General features: G+C 37.3%; 1 protein-coding gene across 3 annotated transcripts in view; it reads left to right on the plus strand.

Moving 5' to 3' along the window:
• Window positions 1–19,400, plus strand: part of NELL1 (neural EGFL like 1) — an 895,061-nt gene that overhangs the window by 848,593 nt on the left and 27,068 nt on the right. The window lies entirely within an intron of this gene.

Raw genomic sequence — 19,400 nt, forward strand, 5'->3', positions numbered from 1 at the left:
CAAATGATGTCTTCTTTGTCGTTCTCAGTGCTGGGCTATTCCTTACATTAAGTTGTTTGGAAGTGAGTTTAATGCTTCTGAAAACAAAATTCTGTCATCGACTAGTTTTGCTTTATGCTTTGCAAAATGGGCCTATTACAGTGTTTGATTTCCTTGTGCTTTATTTCTTCTTTTGTTGATCTTGCCTATTCAATTTCCTTTGATATTGCTTTCCTGTAGCTCTTACCTTGTATTTTTATGTCCCATGGGGATGGGACTGTTTAATCTTTGGCTTACGGGCATGGGAACTCTGAGAAATTACTTGCTTAGTAGCCTTGTAGAGAGCTGGTCTCCTGATAAACTCTGAGTGTTCCCTGGAAACACAGTAGAAATGAACCTTGAAAAGTCCCCCAATTCATTCACCTGCCTTCAAGTCTGTCACACCTGCAACAGACCTGGGGGCAGCTATTTAGGACAGCTGTTTTACCACGTGTTTAAATCATTAGCCCATAACACCCATTTTCCCCCTTATACATAAATATAGTTCCCCACATTTAAACTTAGGTCCATTGCCCCCAGTTGTTAAGTACCTCCTCTATGCCAAGCATCCTGTAATTTAACGACAGCATCCCACTTAATATAGCACAACTCTGAAAGATGAAGAAACTGAGTTTCTAAGTTTTAGGGGAAGTAATGTGCGCTTAATATCACAAGATATAAATGTGTAAGCTGGGATTTGAATTCTACTTGCTTGCCCCAAACTTTATAGTTTTCTCATCTTGCTACATGTCCTGTAACCCTCTACAGATGACATCTGTTGACATTTATAAAAAGCAGTTAAGTAATCAGTCGATCCAACTTGGCTGAGCTCAACGCTCAACTCAGTACTATGTTAATGACTGTGTAGGATATCCCCTCAAGAAGTTTTCAAGTTATTAAGTACAGTATTTAAGCATGTGGCACTGACTCAGAGCTAAAGTTTTGGGGGTTTTGACCACGCCACGCAGCTTGCGGGATTAGTTCCTTGACCAGGAATGGTACCTGGGCCCTCCGCAGTGAGAGCGCAGAGTCCTAACCACTGGACTGCCAGGGAATTCCCAGAACAAAAGTTTTTGAGAGACGGAAAAGCTTGCTGTGGGTTAGGATAGTTGAGAAAGGCTTATGGAAGAGGTTGGCAATTAGGTCTCCATTCAGCCAGCAAAATGAAGATGAATTCCTTTGCTAGTTCTTTTCTAGAAAATATTGTTTTTCTACACCTTTGAGGAGGCTCACAACCTGACCCCAAATCCTTCTTAGGCTTTCTGGGTCCCCAGTACCTGGAACAGGCAAGGGACTTTAGTTGAGTCTTGACCAGTATGAAACCAAAATTTATTTTTCAGTTGTTGTTTTATTTAAGCCCATGATAAAGCAGGGCACTTACCAATCATTAAAAATTTTCCAAAGCTTCATTAATTGGTGGGGCTAATAATAATCCAAGCAGGCTAAGTTGACTTATTCTGCTTTGACACCTAAAGTAGCTCCAAAGACTTCTGGGAATTAGACTGTGACATTGCCACAGGAAAGGAACAATTCCTGTCCTCTTATTTTGTTAATATAATGCACCTCCACCACCACTGCACTCCTTTATGAATAAAGTACTAGGCAGAGTTCTCTACATAAGTCTTTTTTAAAAAATAATTACTCGTTAGTAGCATAGCTTCCAAGAGGTTGTGGATGGGGAGGAGATCTGGCTTTAGGAGCTGAACTGAAACCCTGAATCAAATTCTGTAGATCATCCTCAAAAAATGAACTTATTTGTGATTCTCTTTGTTTGTTTCCATTATTTTCAGTTATAAGTATTCTATTCTGATTTGATAAGAAATATTTCCAGTACTTAAGCATCAAAGTGAACTATTATAATGGCATCATCTTAGAGGCTAAGAAATAAAATCAAGGTCAAGATATAAAGTGCTAGCTTTTCAGTCATACCCTTGATGTTTCAAATTCAAATAAAAAAGAATCACACAAGCAGAATCACACAAGCCAACAAAGGGTCAAGGCATACCGTTGAAAGAAGAAAAGTCAAAGTTCTTTCCCCCTTGAGAATCAGTACATCAGGTTAGCTAATGTTTCATGCCAATGGAAAAAAGAAGCCTTGAAACATGTCCACAGCTGAATGGAGTTCAATGATAAAGCTAGGCTAGCATGGATTTGGGCTTTGTTTAGATGCCATGTGCTTCCCTGACAGTGGCAATGATTTTGTGCACCTTTAGACCACTTAGTTGATTAGGCACAGAATAATTGCTGAATTGTTTGGAACCCACGTTCCTCCAGCATTATCCAGATCACAGAAACCCAGAGTGAAAAATGGTTCTCTCACTGGGCTTGATCCCTAAATCTTAGTTCCAGCCCAATTTCTTTTCATAGATACCCATCTGTGGCTTTTCCTTTCATAAATTTGTCCAGGGCCTTATGGAGACATTTTATTTTCTATCTGTACTACATGGAAAGGCAGAGTGGTCTCAGCTTTATTAGTTTCTAGGAAATGCAGCATTTTAGTATGAGTGGTTACATTTATATTGGAGATCATGGAGATGAATGGGGAAATGGATACACAATTAACCACCTGCCATGCCATGGTAGAGTCATGAACAATTTATTTGTTGAGGGAACATACAAAGGGGAAGTATGCTCTATTCTGGGAGGATGCAGAAAGGAATAGGGAATGACTTCAGAGAGTAGGTGAACTTTGAATGAAACATTAAAGGATGAGACATTTATCCAAGTAGAGGTGTGGGGAAGGTGAACTCCAAACAGAGGGAAAACAAGAACAAAGAAGCAGGAGCATAACAATATATATTAAAGGAGACATGAAGTGAATGATGAGATTAGAATATCAGGAGCAAGTAGAGTATGGGAAGGTTATAACTGCTGATGAGCCTGGAGATAAAGGCTGGGCATGGAGTCCAGCTTTGGAATTTAGACTGCATCCTGTGAGCAGCTGAGGATCATGAGAGGTTTTTTCATTTAGGATTGGTGTGGCCTAATCATGGTCTGATTGACAGCATGATGGACAGACTGGGGAGATCAAGGCTAAATGGAGAGATACCACTTAGGCTGAAGTAAAGGTTCAGGAAAGTAAAGGTGAGAACCTGAAAGAGGCAAGAGAGGTAAGATCACATGGGAGATAACACAGAAGTAAAATGATGGGTCCTGATGAATGATGATGTCAGACCCTCAGCCTCTGTGGCTATGTGTGTTCTTATAATGTAGGCAAAAAAAAGCTTCAGAGTGACATGTTGGAAACTTAGCTGCCCATTTTCCTGGGTGAAAAGAATTGAGGTGCCAGTTTCAAGTAAAGAGACAGGATTTGCAATTACTCCTCTACCTACACCTTTACCTACTACTACTACTATCATTAGTAGCTGGGAAATCCAGTGGGAGAAAGAGAAAAGCTATAAAGGCCAGATTTCATTTCTGTGCTTCATTCAGAGGGTTTGTTTTTGTTTTTCTGTTTTGTTGTTATTTTTGTTTAATTAAAAAGAAAGGTGAACTAAAAAGAAAAGCATTCATCCTGAAAGTAAATATAATACTGAAGACCTGAGCAAAACCAGGTCTTGAGTTTTTCTGGGAATTACAGAGATGGGTAGAGAAATAGATACCATAAGCAGTCACCCACCATTCATATTAAAGTCAGGGCCAAAGAGCTGTGACAAGGAAGGTGGGTAAAGTGTAGAAGATTGTTTTGCCTTGAAATTGTCTGGAATACCGGCCATTTGATCTGGCCTCATATAAGCCTTTGCCCAGAAACTGAGGAAGGTGGCCATAGTAGGGAAACTAAAGGCTTCATGCTTTTCCTTCAGGTAAGGAGAGAATAACCCTCTCTGCAAGGAGCTGACAGTAAAATAGCCCTGCCATTCTCAGCATGGCACTCACTCCGAGAGTGAAGAACAGGGATGAGTCAGCCTGTGCCTGGGGCCAGGGTAGATCTTAGACTTCTAGAATCCTTCAGTCTACTCATAAAAATGCTTTGCTTTGCTCTGCTCTGCTCTGCTCTCAGAACTTAACCAGCACCATTATCAATACCTTCCTGTCTAGGGTGTTCTTGATGGCAGGAGTTGGCTGTGCAAGCCCTAAGGTTTTGTTTCCCTTTCTTTTTTTTCCCGCTTTTGTTCATTTTTATTTATCAGTTAATAATAACAAATACTTCCCTGTATGTGTGGAATTCTTGTTCTTAGAAATATTTAGTAGTAGAGAATCCATAGGGAAAAATGTGAGTTGTTACACTATATGTGTCTTGTTATAATATTTTACTGGTATAGTTGATTTAAAATATTGTATTAGTTTTAGTTATACAGTAGTGATTCAATATTTTACACATTATATGCCATTTAAAGTTATTATAAAATAATGGCTGTATTCTCCTGTACTGCAAAATACATCCTTGTTGCTTATTTATTTTATACATAGTAGTTTGGATCTCTTAATCCCCTGTCCCTATGTTACACACCCCCCCCTTCCCTCTCCTTACTGGTAACTACTAGTTTGTTGTCTATATCTGTGAGTCTATTTTGGTTTTGTTATACTCATTTGTTTTATTTTTTAGATTCCACATAAAAGTGATAACATAGAGCATTTGTCTGACCTATTTCACTAAGCATAATACCCTCTAGCTCCATCCATGTTGTTGCAAATGGCAGAATTTCATTTTATTTTTGTATGACTGAGGTAATATTCCCTTGTACATACATATCACATTTCTTTATCCATTCATCTGTTGATGGACACATAGGTTGCTTCCATATCTTGGCTACTAAAAATAATGCTGCTATGAACTTTGGGGTGCATCTGTCTTTTCAAATTAGTGTTTTCACTTTCTTCGGATATATACCCAGGAAAGGAATTGCTGGATCCTATGGTAGTTCTATTTTTAGTTTTTTGAGGAACCTCTATACAATGTTCTATAGTTGCTGTACCAATTTACATTCCCACCAACAGTGTGCTAGGGTTGCCTTTTTTCACATCCTTGCCAACATTAATCATTTATAGACTTTTTGATTGTAACCATTTGAACAGGTGTGAGGTGATATCTCATGGTGGTTTTGATTTGCATTTCTCTGATGATTAGTGATGGTGAATATTTTTTCCATGTGCCTGTTGGCCATCTGTATATCTTCTTTGGAAATATGTCTATTAAGGTCTTCTGCCATTGTTAAATTGTTTTTTTTTAATTGAATTGTATGAGCTGTTTATGTATTTTGCATATTACTCCTTATGGGTCATAACATTTGCAGATATTTTCTCCCATTCACTAGGTTATCTTTTTGTTTTGTCAATGGTTTCCTTTGATGTGCAAAAACTTTTAAGTTGAATTAGGTCTGATTTGATTTTTTGTTTGTTTTTAAATTTTATTGCAGTACAGTTGATTTACAATGTTGTGTTAATTTCAGGTGTACAGCAAAGTGATTCAGTTATACATATACATATATTCATTCTTTTTTAGATTCTTTTCTCTTATAGGTTATCACAGAATATTGAGTTCCCTGTACTATAATATGTCCTTGTTGGTTATTTATCTTATTTATAGTAGTCTGTGTATGTTCATCCCAAGGTCCTGATTTTTCCCACCCACCATGTTTCCCCTTTGGTAACCGTAAGTTTGTTTTTGGTATCTGTAAGACTGTTTCTGTTTTGTACATAAGTTCATTTGTATCATTTTTTAAAATTAGATTCCACATATGAGTGATATATGAGTGTCTGACTTACTTCACTCATTGTGATCATCTCTAGGTCCATCCATGTTGTTCCCAATGGCATTATTTCATTCTCTTTTTAGAGCTGAGTAATATTCCATTGTATATATGTATCACATCTTCTTTATCTATTCCTCTGTCGATGGACACTTAGGTTGCTTCTATGTCTTGGCTATTGTAAGTAGTGCTGCAATGAACACTGGGGGTGCAGGTATCTTTTCAGATTATGGTTTTCTCCAGATATATGCCCAGGAGCGGGAATGCTAGATCATGTGGTAGTTTTATTTTTAGTTGTTTAAGGAACCTCCATACTGTTCTCCACAGTGGTTGTACCAATTTACATTCCCACCAACAGTGCAAGAGGATCCCCTTTTCTCCACACCCTCTCCAGCATTTACTGTTTGTGGACTTTTTGATGATGGCCATTCTGATGTGTGTGGAGTGATAACCTCATTGCAATTTTGATTTGCATTTCTCTGATAATTAGCGATGTTGAACATCTTTTCATGTGCTTTTTGGCCATCTGTATGCCTTCTTTGGAGAAATGTCTATTTAGATCTTCTGCCCAGTTTTTGATTGTTTTTTTGTTTTTTTTGACATAGAGCTGCATGAGCTGTTTGTATATTTGGGAGATTAATCCTTTGTTGGTTGCTTTGTTTGCAAATATTTTCTCCCATTCTGTGGGTTGTCTTTTCATTTTGTTTATGGTTTCCTTTGCTGTGCAGAAGCTTTTAAGTTTAATTAGGTCCCACTTGTTTATTTTTGTTTTTATTTTCATTACTGTAAGAGGTGGAACCAAAAAGATCTTGCTGTGATTTGTGTCAGACAGTGTTCTTCCTATGTTTTCCTCTAAGAGTTTTATAGTGTCCGGCCTTACATTTAGGTCTTTGATCCATTTTGAGTTTATTTTTGTGTATGGTGTTAGAGAATGTTCTAATTTCATTCTTTTACGTGTAGCTGTCCAGTTTTCCCAGCACCACTTATTGAAGAGGCTGTCTTTTCTCCTTTGTATATCCTTACCTCTTTTGTCATAGATTAATTGACCACAAGTGTGTGAGTTTATTTCTGGGCTTTCTATCCTGTTCTCCCACTTACAAGGTTATCTTTTTGTTTTGTCAGTGGTTTCCTTTGCTGTGCAATAGGTCCCGTTTCATTTTTTTTTTCTTTTTTGCTTTTGTTTCCTTTGCCTGAGGAGACAGCCAAAAAAATATATTGCTATGATTTATGTCAAAGAATATTTTGCTTATATTTTCTTCTGGGAGTTCTACGGTTATTAAAGACATTGAGGTCTTTAATCCATTTTGAGTTTGTTTTTGCATATGGTGTGAGGAAATGTTTTAATTTCATTATTTGACATGTAGCTGTCCAGTTTTCCCAGCACCACTTCTTTTTTTTTTTTTTTAATTTATTTATTTATTTATTTTTTAAACATCTTTATTGAAGTATAATTGCCTTACAATGGTGTGTTAGCTTCTGCTTTATAACAAAGTGAATCAGTTATACGTATACAATATGTTCCCATTTCTCTTCCCTCTTGCATCTCCCTCCCTCCCACCCTCACCATCCCACCCCTCTTGGTGGTCACAAAGCACCGAGCTGATCTCCCTGTGCTATGCGGCTGCTTCCCACTGGTTATCTATTTTACATTTGGTAGTGTATATATGTCCATGACACTCTCTTACCCTGTCACATCTCACCCCACCCCCTCCCCATATCCTCAAGTCCATTCTCTAGTAGGTCTGTGTCTTTATTCCCGTCTTGCCACTAGGTTCTTCATGGCCCTTTTTTTTTTTTTTTTCCCTTAGATTCCGTATATATGTGTTAGCATACTGTATTTGTTTTTCTCTTTCTGACTTACTTCACTCTGTATGACAGACTCTAAATCCATCCACCTCATTACAGATACCTCCATTTCATTTCTTTTTATGGCTGAGTAATATTCCATTGTATATATGTGCCACATCTTCTTTATCCATTCATCTGTCGATGGACATTTAGGTTGCTTCCATGTCCTGGCTATTGTAAATAGAGCTGCAATGAACATTTTGGTACATGACTCTTTTTGACCTATGGTTTTCTCAGGGTATATGCCCAGTATTGGGATTGCCCAGCACCACTTCTTAAAGAGGCTGTCTTTTCCCCATTGTATATTGTTGCCTCCTTTGTCATAGATTAATTGATCATAAGTACATGGGTTTATTTCTGGGCTGTCTAGTCTGTTCAGTTGATCTATGTGTCTGTTTTTGTGCCAGTACCATGCTCTTTTGATTACTGTGGCTTTTTAGTATAGAGAGTATGATACCTCCAGCTTTGCTCTTATTTTTTTTTTTTCCCCACAAGATTGCTTTGGCAATTGAGAGGCTTTTGTGGTCACATATAAATTTTAGGAGTATTTGTTCTAGTTCTGTGAAAAATTGTGTTAAATCCGTATTGCTTTGGCTAGAATGGATATTTCAACTGTATTAATTCTTCCAGTGCAGGAACAGAGAATATCATTCCATTTATTTTTATCCTCTTCAATTTCCTTCATCAACATTTTATAGTTTTCAGAGTATATGTCTTTCACCTCCTTGGTTAAATTTATTCCTCAGTACTTTTTTCTGTTTGATACAATTTCAAATGGGATTTTTTAAATTTTGTCTTTCTGATAGTTCATTATTAGTGTATAGAAAAGCAACAGATTTCTGTATACCAATCTTGTATCCTGCAAATTTACTGAATTCATTTATTAGTTCTAATTGTGTTTTGATGGAGACTTTTGAGTTTTCTATATATAGTATCCTATCATCTGCAACTAGTGACAGTTTTACTTCTTCCCTTCCAATTTGGATGTCTTTTATTTATTTTCCTCGTCTAATTGCGGTGTCTAGGACTTACAATATTATGTAAAATGGAAGTGGTGAGAATGGGCATCCTTGTCTTATTCCTGAATTTAGAGGAAAGGCTTTCAGCTTTTCACCATTAAGTATGATTTTAGTTGTGTGTTTGTCATAAATGGCTTTTATTGTGTTGAGATATGTTTTCTGTGTACCAACTTTGATGAGAGTTTTTATCATGAATATATGTTGAATTTTGTTAAATGCCTTTTCTACATCTACTGAGATGATCATGTGATTTTTATCCTTCCTTTTGTTAATGAGGCGTATCACATCGATTTTTCAAGTATTGAACCATCCTTGCATCCCTGGAATAAATCGTACTTGATCATGATGTATCATCGTTTTGCTGAGAATTTTTGCATCTATATTCATCAGAGATATTGGCTTGTAATTTTCTTCTTTTGTACTGTCTTTGTCTGGTTTTGGTGTCAGGGTAATGCTGACCTCATAGAATGAATTTGCAAGTATTCCCTCCTCTTCAATTTTTGGAATAGTTTGAAAAGGATAGGTATTAGTTCTTCTTTATATGTTTGGTAGAATTCCCCCTGTGAAGCCATCCAGTCCTGGACTTTTCTGTGCTGGGAGTTTTTTTTTGTTTTTTTGTTTTTTTGTTTTTAATTTATTTATTTATTTATGGTTGTGTTGGGTCTTCGTTTCTGTGCGAGGGCTTTCTCTAGTTGCGGCGAGCGGGGGCCACTCTTCATTGCGGTGCGCGGGCCTCTCACCGTCGCGGCCTCTCTCGTTGCGGAGCACAGGCTCCAGACGCGCAGGCTCAGTAGTTGTGGCTCACGGGCCCAGCCGCTCTGCGGCATGTGGGATCTTCCCAGACCAGGGCTCGAACCCGTGTCCCCTGCATTGGCAGGCAGATTCTCAACCACTGCGCCACCAGGGAAGCCCTGTTTTTTTGTTTTTTTTAATAAATTCAATTGTACTACTACTAATAAGTCTATTCACATTGTCTGTTTCTTCCTGATTCAGTCTTTGAAGGTTGTGTTTCTAGAAATTTGTCCATTTCTCTAGGTTGTCCAATTTGTTGGCATATAACTGTTCGTAGCATTCTTATTGGGTTTTTTTTGTATCTCTATGATATCAATTGTTGTTTCTCCTCTTTTATTTCTTATCCTGTTAATTTGGGTCCTCTTTTTTTTCTTATGAGTCTGACTAAAGGTTTATCAATTTTGTTTATCATTTCAAAAATATCTCTTGGTTTAATTGATCTTTTCTATTATTTTGTTTGGCCTCTATTTTATTCATTTCCTCTCTGATCTTTATCATTTCCTTCATTCTGCTGACTTTGGGTTTTGTGTGTTCTTCTCTTTCTAATTCCTTTAGATGGTAGGTTAGGTTGTTTATTGGAGATTTTCCTTGTTTGTTGAGGTAAGCCTGTATTGCTATAAACTTCCCTTGTAGGACTGCTTTTGTTGCATCTCATGGATTTTTGAGAGTTGTGTTTCCATTTTCACTTATATCAAGGTATTTTGTGATTTCCTCTTTAATTTCTTCATTGACTCATTGGTTTTTTAGTAGCATGTTGTTTAGTCTCCACGTGTTTGTGCTTTGCCCATTTTTCTTCAGGTAATTGATTTCTAGTATCTTAAATTTGTTGAGGCTTGTTTGTGGCCTAGTATGTGATCCATCCTAGAGAATGTTCCACAGCACTTATATATAATATGTGTATTCTGCTGTTTTTGGATGGGATGTCCTATGTATAAATATTGAGGCCAGGTGGTCTAATGTCATTTAAGACCACTGATTCCTAATTGATTTTTTTGTTTGGATGATCTGTCCATTGATGTAAGTGGGGTGTTAAGTCCCCTACTCATTATTGTATTATTATCAGTTTCTAACTTTATGTATGTTAATATTTGCTTTATATATTTACTGCTCCTGTATTAGATGCATATATATTAATGAACGTTACACTCTCCTTGTATTGATCCCTTCATCATTATATAATTCCCTTTGTCTTTCGTTATGGACTTGTTGTAGTCTATTTGATCTGAGTATTGATACCCTAGCTTTCTTGTCATTTCCATTTGCATGAAATATCTTTTCCCATTCCCTAAATTTCAGTTTGTGTGTGTTGCTACCTCTAAAGTGAGTCTCCTGTAAACAGAATATAAATGGGTCTTGTTTTTTTATCCAAACAGCCACCCTGTGTACTTCATTGGAGCATTTAGTCAATTGACATTTAAAGTGATTATTGATAGATATGTACCTATTGCCATTTTGTTAATGGTTTCTTGGTTGATTTTGTAGTTATTCTCTATTTTTTCCTTCTTCTTTTAGTTTCTTTCCTTGTAGTTTGATGATTTTCTTATAGTGATATGTGTGTTCCTTTCTAGTTTCGTATAATGATGGTAGCTTTTTGATTTGTGGTTACCATGGGATTCATATATGTTGACCTATATTTACTAGTTTTAAACTGGTAGTCATTTAAATTCAAACATATTCTAAAAGATCTACATTTTTTATTTCCCACATTTTGTATTTTTGATATCACATTTTATATCTTTGTTTGTCCCTTCATTGATTATTATACAGTTGATTTTACAATTTTTTATTGTATTTTAATCTTTGTACTAGCTTATTTTAGTGGTTGATCCTCAGCCTTTATCTAAATTTGCTTTTACTATTGGGACTTTTCCTTTCCTATCAATACTTACTTCTTGTAATAGCCTTTTCTTTTCCACTTAGAGAAGACACTTTATCATTTTTTCTAAGGTTGGTTTAGTGTTGATGAACTTTTGTAGTTTTGCGTGTCTAAGAAGTTCTTTATCTCTCCTTCTATTCTAAATGATAATCTTGCTAGGTAGAGTATCCTAGGTTGCAGGTTTTTCCCCTTCAGCACTTTGAAGGCCAGAAGGGAGTGACATGGTATATTCAATGTTTCTACAGAAAGATCAGCTGATAACCTTATGGTAGTTCCCCTGTATACAACTGTTTGTTTTTCTCTTGCTGCCTTTAGAATTGCCCCTTTATTTTTAACTTTTGCCATTTCAATTATGATATGTTTAGTGTGGATCGGTTTGGGTTCATCTGTTTGAAACCCTCTGTGCTTCCTATACCTGAATATCTGTTTCCTTCTTCAGAATTGGGAGGTTTTCAGCCATGATTTCATCAAATACAATTTCAACCCCTTTCTCTCTCTTCTCCTTCTGGGACCCTTGTAATGTGAATGTCGGAACATGTGATATTGTCTCAGAGGTCCTTTACACTGTTCTATTTTTTATATTTGTTTTCTATTTGCTGTTCTGATTGGGTAATTCCATTATTCTACTTCCAGATCACTGTGAGTTCTTCTGTAACACCTAGTCTGCTGTTAATTCTTTATAGTGTGGTTTTTATTTCAATTATTGTATTCTTTGGTTTTGAATGACTTTTTATATTTTCTAGTTCCTTGTTAAAATCCTCACTGTATTCATCTATTTTTTTCCCTACTTCAGTTAGCATTCTTATTATTTATGCTTTGAACTCTTTATCTGGTAAATTATTTGTCTCTTTTTTATTAGTTTTTTTTTTAAGGGGTTTCCTTTTATTCTTTCACTTTAAACAAATTCCTCTGTCTTCTCATTTTGCTTAACTTTCTCTGTCTCTATGAAATTAGGTGAAAGAGTTACCTGTTGGGGTCTTGAAGGAGTGTCCTTCTGTGAGAGCATCCCTATACAGTCTACATGTGTCCAGTGGCTTTAGTGGGAGAGCTGGATCTGACATGAGCATGAGTCATGTCTTTCACCAGAATGTGCTGGAAACTAACACATTGGTAGGATATGGGTCTGGAGATGAAGTTGCTAGGGCCAGAGCCAAGTGTGATCTAGGGCTTCTCCTCTGCTCAGTGGGCAGCACCACCCTATTGGGTCTGGGATCGAGTCCCAAGTTGCTGGAGCAGAAGCCCTGAGGTTCGAATATGAGCTGGCTCCATTCCCTCTATGTGTATGCTCTTTCCCCTCCTAATACCAGCACTCTCACTCCAGAGGAGAACAATGCTGGAGCAAGAAGGGCTGGAGCAGGTGCCCTCTGTGGGTCTAGGCATGGGCTGTGGTACCTCTGGACCCAGTCAGAGTCCCGGACCTCTTCTGATGTGCTGCCTCCATAAGGGCCAGAAACGACTGCCCCCACTCAGCTCAGATCCTGCACTGGGACTGAGCTGCCTTTTTCCTTCACAGCTAAGCTCTCTCTTCAGCTGCTTTAGCTCTCATCCTAGTGTGGAGCTGCACCAAAGAGCAGGTGGGGCTGGTGTGAGCACTCAGCCTGGGTCTAGGGATGGGCTGTCCCAGCACTGATGTCTGGGACTACTTCCAAAGTACTGCCTTGGTAAGCACCACTAATGGCTGCTCCCTCCCTGTTCCCGCCTATATACCCAGTTATGTCCCTCAAAACTGAGCCTTTACCCCAGTGTGGAGCTGCACTGTGAAGCAAGTGAGGCCAGAGTGTGCCCAACTCAGGCTGGGGCATGTACTGGGGTGGTTTCAGGAAACAGCCAGAATCCAGTGCAGTTTCAATCCACCCTTTTCACCTTGTTTCAGGAGTAACCAAGAATGTGCACCTTCCTCACAAATGGAGTCCAGACTTCCTACAGACCTCCTGTTAATTCCACTGGCTGTCCAACCATCCCATGGGCTTTGTCTTCCCCTTGTCAGACCTCAGGGCTGAGGCACCCAATATATATAGCTCTAACTACTCACTCCCAGGGAGGATTCCCCACCTCTTCTGAGTACCCTCCCATGGGAACAGGTACTGACCTTATAACTTCTCTTCCCTTTCTACCTGACACTGTGTGACTCTTTCTTACAACCTTCGTTGTAAGAGATGATCTCTACCAGTCTCCAGTTAGTTTTCATTGAGAACTGCTTCACATGTAGATGTATTTTTGATGTGTGCATGGGGGGTTTGGCATCCTCTTACTCTGCCATCTTGGTCTCTGCCCCTGTGTTTCCTTTTCTTTGAAAGATAAACATATTGGCAGGTTTACTTCTGCCTTCAATACTCTAGGGGTCCTTTGAAGAACAGAGGCTACATTTTTATTCCCCTGACTTCGTATTCCTGTGCAGTTCCAAACCCTACCTTTTCAGTGCAGGAGCTTGAGGGTTATGCCATACTAATTCCCCAGTGGTCTTGGTTACTTTGTTTCTCCATCAGAGGTTTTCAAACTTTTTCTTGCACAGAATCCCTTGTGAGACTTTCCTTACTGACTCTACCCCTCAAACTTTCTGATATAGTAGGTCTGGGTCAGGGCACAACAATTTGCATTTCTAATTATGGGCATACCTCAGAGATATTAGAGGTTCACTTTCAGACAACAGCAATAAAGCAAATAAAGTGAGTCACACAAATTTTTATGTTTCTCATTGAATATAAAAATCATGTTTACACTGTACTGGAGTCTATTAAATGTGCAATAGCATTAAGTCTAAAAAAGTATATATCAAATATTTTATTGCTAAAAAATGCTAACCATCATATGAACCTTAAGTGAGTTATAATATTTTTGCTGTTGGAGAGTCTTGCCTTGATGTTGATAGCTGCTGACTGGTCAGGGTGGTGTTGCTGAAGGCTGGAGTGGCTGTGGCAGTTTCTTAAAATAAGGCAATGGTGAAGTTTGCCACATTGATTGACTTTTATGATTTCCCTGTAGCATGCAATGCTGCTTAATAGCATCTTACCCACAGAATTTCTTTCAGAGTTGGAGTCGACCATCTCAAATCCTGCTGCTGGTTTGTAAACTAAGTTTACGGAATATTTTCAGTCCTTTGTTATCATTTCAAAAACCTTCACAGCATTTTCACCAGAAGTAGATTTCCATCTCGAGAAACCACTTTCTTTGCTCATCCATGAGAAGGAACTCTTCATTCATTAAAGCTTTATCATGAGATTGTAGCAATTTAGTCAAATCTTCAGGCTCTCCTTCTAATTCTAGTTCTCTTGCTATTTCCACAACATCTGCAGTTACTTTCTCTACTAGAAGTATTTAAATCTTCATAGTCATCCATGAGAATTAGAATCAACTTCTTCCATACTCAAAATGTTATGTTGAACTCTTCCCATGGATCACAAATGAACGTTCTTAATGGCATCTACAATGGTGAATGCTTTCCAGAATGTTTTCAATTTCCTTTGCCCAGGTCTATTGTAGGAATCACTGTCTATGGCGTTATAGCCTTACAAAATGTATTTCTTAAATAATGAGACTTGAAAGTCAAAATTACTCCTTGATCCATGGGCTGCAGAATGGATGCTGTATTAGTAGGCATGAAAATAACATTAATCTCATTATACATTTCCATCAAAGCTCTTGGGTGACCAGGTGCATTGCCAATGAGCAATAACATTCTGAAAGGAATCTTTTTTTTTTTGAGCAGAAGGTCTCAACAGTGAGCTTAAAATATTTAGTAAACTATGTTGTAAACAGATGTACTCTCATGCAGGCTTTGTTGTTCCATTTATAGATCACAGGCAGAGTAGATTTAGCATAATTCTTAAGAGCCCTAGGATTTGGGGAATGGTAGAAGAGCATTAGCTTCAACTTGAAGTCACCAGCTGCATTAGCCCCTAACAAGAGAGTCAACCTGTCCTTTGAAACCAGGCATTGACTTCTCCTCTCTAGTTATAAAAGTCCTAGAGTCTTCCAATATAAATCTGTTTTGTCTACATGGAAAAGCTGTTGCTTAGTTTAGACACCTTCATTAATTATCTTAGCTAGATATTCAGGATAACTTGGTGTAACTTCTACATCATTACTTCCTACACCTTATATTTTTTCTTTTTTTAATTTTTATTTTTATTTTATATTGGAGTATAGTTGATTTACAATGTGTTAGTTTCAGGTGTAGAGTAAGGTGATTTAGCTATACATATACATATATCCTTTTTCAAATTCTTTTCCCATATAGGTTATTACAGAGTGTTGAGTAGAGTTCCCTTTGCTATACAGTAGGTTCTAGTTGATTATTTTATATATAGTAGTGTGTATGTGTTAATCCCAACCTCCTAATTTATCCCTCCGCCCTCATGTTACCCCTTTGGTAACCATAAATTTGTTTTCTCAGTCTATGAGTCTGTTTCTGTTTCATAAATAAGTTCATTTGTATCAATATTTTTAGTTTCTACATATAAGCAATATCATATGATATTTGTCATTCTCTGTCTGACTTCCTTCACTTAGTATGAGATAATCTCCAGGTCCATCCATGTTGCTGTAAATGGCATTATTTTATTCTTTTTTGTGGCAAATATTCCATTGTATATATGTACCACATCGTCTTTATCCATTCCTCTGTCGATGGACATTTGGATTGATTCCATATCTTGGCTATTGTAAACAGTGCTACAATGAACGTTGGGGTGCATGCATCTTTTCAAATTAGAGTTTTGTCTGGATATATGCCCAAGAGTGGGATTGCTGGATCATATGGTAGCTCTATGTTTAGTTTCACAAGGAACCTCCATACTGTTCTCCATAGTGGCTGTACCAATTTACATTCCCATCAGCAGTGTAGGAGGCTTCCCTTTTCTCCACACCCTCTCCAGCATTTATTATTTGTAAACGTTTTGATGATGGCCATTCTGACGTGTGTGAAGTGATACCACATTAAAGTTTTGATTTGCATTTCCCTGATAATTAGCGATGTCGAACATCTTTTCATGTGCTTTTTGGCCGTCTGTATGTCTTCTTTGGAGAAATGTCTATTTAGATATTCTGCCCAGTTTTTGATCTGGTTGTTTGTTTTTTAATATTGTGCCACATGAACTGTTTCTATATTTTGGAGATGGGTCCCTTTTCAGCCATATCATTTGCAAATATTTTCTCCCATTCTGTGGGTTGTCATTTCATTTTGTTTATGGTTTCCTTTGCTGTGAAAAAGCTTTTAAGTTGAATTAGGTCCCACTTGTTTTTATTTTCATTACTCTAGGAGGTGGATCATAAAACATATTCCTGCAATTTATGTCACAGTGTGTTCTGCCTATGTTTTCCTCTAAGAGTTTTATAGTATCTAGCCTTACATTTAAGTCTTTAATCCATTTTGATTTTATTTTTGTGTATAGTGTTAGGGAATGTTCTAATTTAATTTTTTTACATGTAGCTGTCCAGTTTTCCCAGCACCACTTCTTGAAAAGACTGTCCTTTCTCCATTGTATATTCTTGCCTGCTTTATTGTAGATTAATTGAACGTATGTGCATGGGTTTATTTCTGGGCTTTCTATCCTGTTTCACTGATGTATAAGTCTGTTTTTGTGCCAATACCATACTGTTTTGATTACTGTAGCTTTGTAGTATAGTCTGAAGTCAGGGAGGCTGACTCAGAGTCTCCAGCTCCATTTTACTTTCTCAAGCTTCCTTTGGCTATTTGGGGTCTTTTGTGTTTCCATACAAATTTGAAAATATTTTGTTCTAGACCTGAAAAAAATGCCAGTGGTAATTTGATAGGGGTTGTGTTGAGTCTGTAGTTGACCTTGGGTAGATGTTCATTTTGACAAATGGATCCTTCCAATTCAAGAACGTGGTATATCTTTCCAGCTGTTTGCATCATATTCATTTTTTGTCATCTGCATCTTATAATTTTGGAGTACAAGTCTTTTGCTTCCTTGGGTAGGTTTATTCCTAGGTATTTTATTCTTTTTGATGTGATAGTAAAAGGGATTATTTCCTTAATTTGTCTTTCTGATCTTTCATTGTTAGCGTATAGACATGCTACAGATTTTGGAGTGTTATTTTGTTTCCTGCAACTTTGCCAAATTCACTGACAAGCTATAGTAGTTTTCTGGTAGCATCTTTAGGATATTCTATGTACAGTATCATGTCATCTGCAAACAATGACAGCTTTACTTCTTTTCCATTTCTTTTTCTTCTCTGATTGCCTGTCTAGGACTTCCAAAAACTATGTTGAATAAAAGTGGTGAGAGTGGACATCCTTGTCTTGTTCCTGATCTTAGAGGAAACGTTTTCAGCTTTTCACCATTGAGAATGATGTCAGCTGTGGGTTTGTCATATATGGCCTTTATTATGTTGAGGAAAGTTCCCTCTATGACCACTTTCTGGAGAGTTTTTTTTTAATCATAAATAACATTAAATTTTGTCAAAAGCAATTTCTGCATCTACTGAGATGATCATATGGTTTTCATTCTTCAGCTGTTGATGTGGTGTATCACACTGATTGATTTGTAGATATTGAAGAATCCTTGCATCCCTGGGATAAATACCGCTTGATCATGGTGTATGACCCTTTTAATGTATTGTGGATTCGGCTGGCTAGTACTTTGTTGAGTATTCTTACATTTATGTTCATCAGTGATATTGGCCTATAATTTTCATTTTTGTGATACCTTTGTCTGGTTTTGGTATCAGAGTGATAGTGGCCTCATAGAATGAGCTTGGGGGTATTCCTTCCTCTGCAAATTTATGGTAGAGTTTCAGAAGGACAGGTGTTAATTCTTCCCTAAATGTTTGATAGAATTTGTCTGTGAATACATCTGCTCCTGGACTTTTGTTTGTTGGGAATTCTTTAATCACAGTTTCAAGTTCAGTGCTTGTGGTTGGTCTGTTCATATTTTCTATTTCTTCCTGGTTCACACTTGGGAGATTGTACCTTTCTAAGAATTTGTCCATTTCTTCCAGGTTGTCCATTTATTGGCATATAGTTGCTTGTGGAGTCTCTTATGATCATTTGTATTTCTGTGATGTCAGTTTTAACTTCTCCTTTTTCATTTCCAATGTTATTGATTTGAGCCCTTTCCCTCTTTTCTTGATGAGTCTGGCTAAAGGTTTATCAATTTTGTTTATCTTTTCAAAGAGCCAGCTTTTAGTTTCATTGATCTTTTCCATTGTTTTCTTCACCTCTATTTCATTTATTTCTGCTCTGATCTTATGATTTCTTTGCTTCTACTAACTTTCACTTTTGTTTGTTCTTTCTGTACTTGCTTTAGGTGTAAGGTTAGGTTGTTTGAGATTTTTCTTGTTTCCTGAGGTAAGATTGTGTTTCTATAAACTTCCCTCTTAGATCTGTTTTTGCTGTGTCCCATAGGTTTTGGGTAGTCATGTTTTCATTGTCATTTTTCTCTAGGTATTTTTTGATTTCCTCTTTGATTTCTTCAGTGATCCATTGGTTGCTTCATAACATATTTTTTAGCCTCCACGTGTTTGTGCTTTGTACAGTTTTTTTTTCCTGTATTTGATTTCTAATCTCATAGCATCATGGTTGGAAAAGATGCTTGATATGTCATTTTTCTTAAATTTTACCAAGGCTTGATTTGTGGCCTAAGATGTGATCTATCCTGGAGACCGTTCCATGTGGACTTGAGAGGAAAGTGTATTCTGCTGCTTTCAGATGGAGTGTTCTATAAATTAAGTCCATCTGGTCTAATGTGTCATTTAAGGCCTGTGTTTCCTTATTGATTTTCTGTCTGGATGATCTGTCCATTGATGCAAGTGGGGTGTTAAAGCCCACCCTATTATTGTGTTACTGTGGATTTCTCCTTTTATGGCTTTTAGCATTTGCCTTGTATATTGAGGTGCTCCTATGCTGGGTGTATATATATTTACAATTGTTCTTTTTCTTGGATTGATCCCTTGATCATTATGTAGTGTCCTTCCTTGTCTCTTGTAACATTCTTTATTTTAAAGTCTATTTTATCTGATACGAATATTGCTACTCCAGCTTTCTTTTGATTTCCATTTGCATGGAATATCTTTTTCCATCCCCTCATTTTCAGTCTGTATGTGTCCCTAGGTCTCAAGTGGGTCTCTTGTAGACGGCATATATACAGGTCTTGTTTTTGTATCCATTCAGCCACTCTATGTTGTTTGGTTGGAGCA

The sequence above is a fragment of the Balaenoptera ricei genome, chromosome 8 (assembly GCF_028023285.1).
Source record: "Balaenoptera ricei isolate mBalRic1 chromosome 8, mBalRic1.hap2, whole genome shotgun sequence".
NCBI lineage: Eukaryota > Metazoa > Chordata > Mammalia > Artiodactyla > Balaenopteridae > Balaenoptera > Balaenoptera ricei.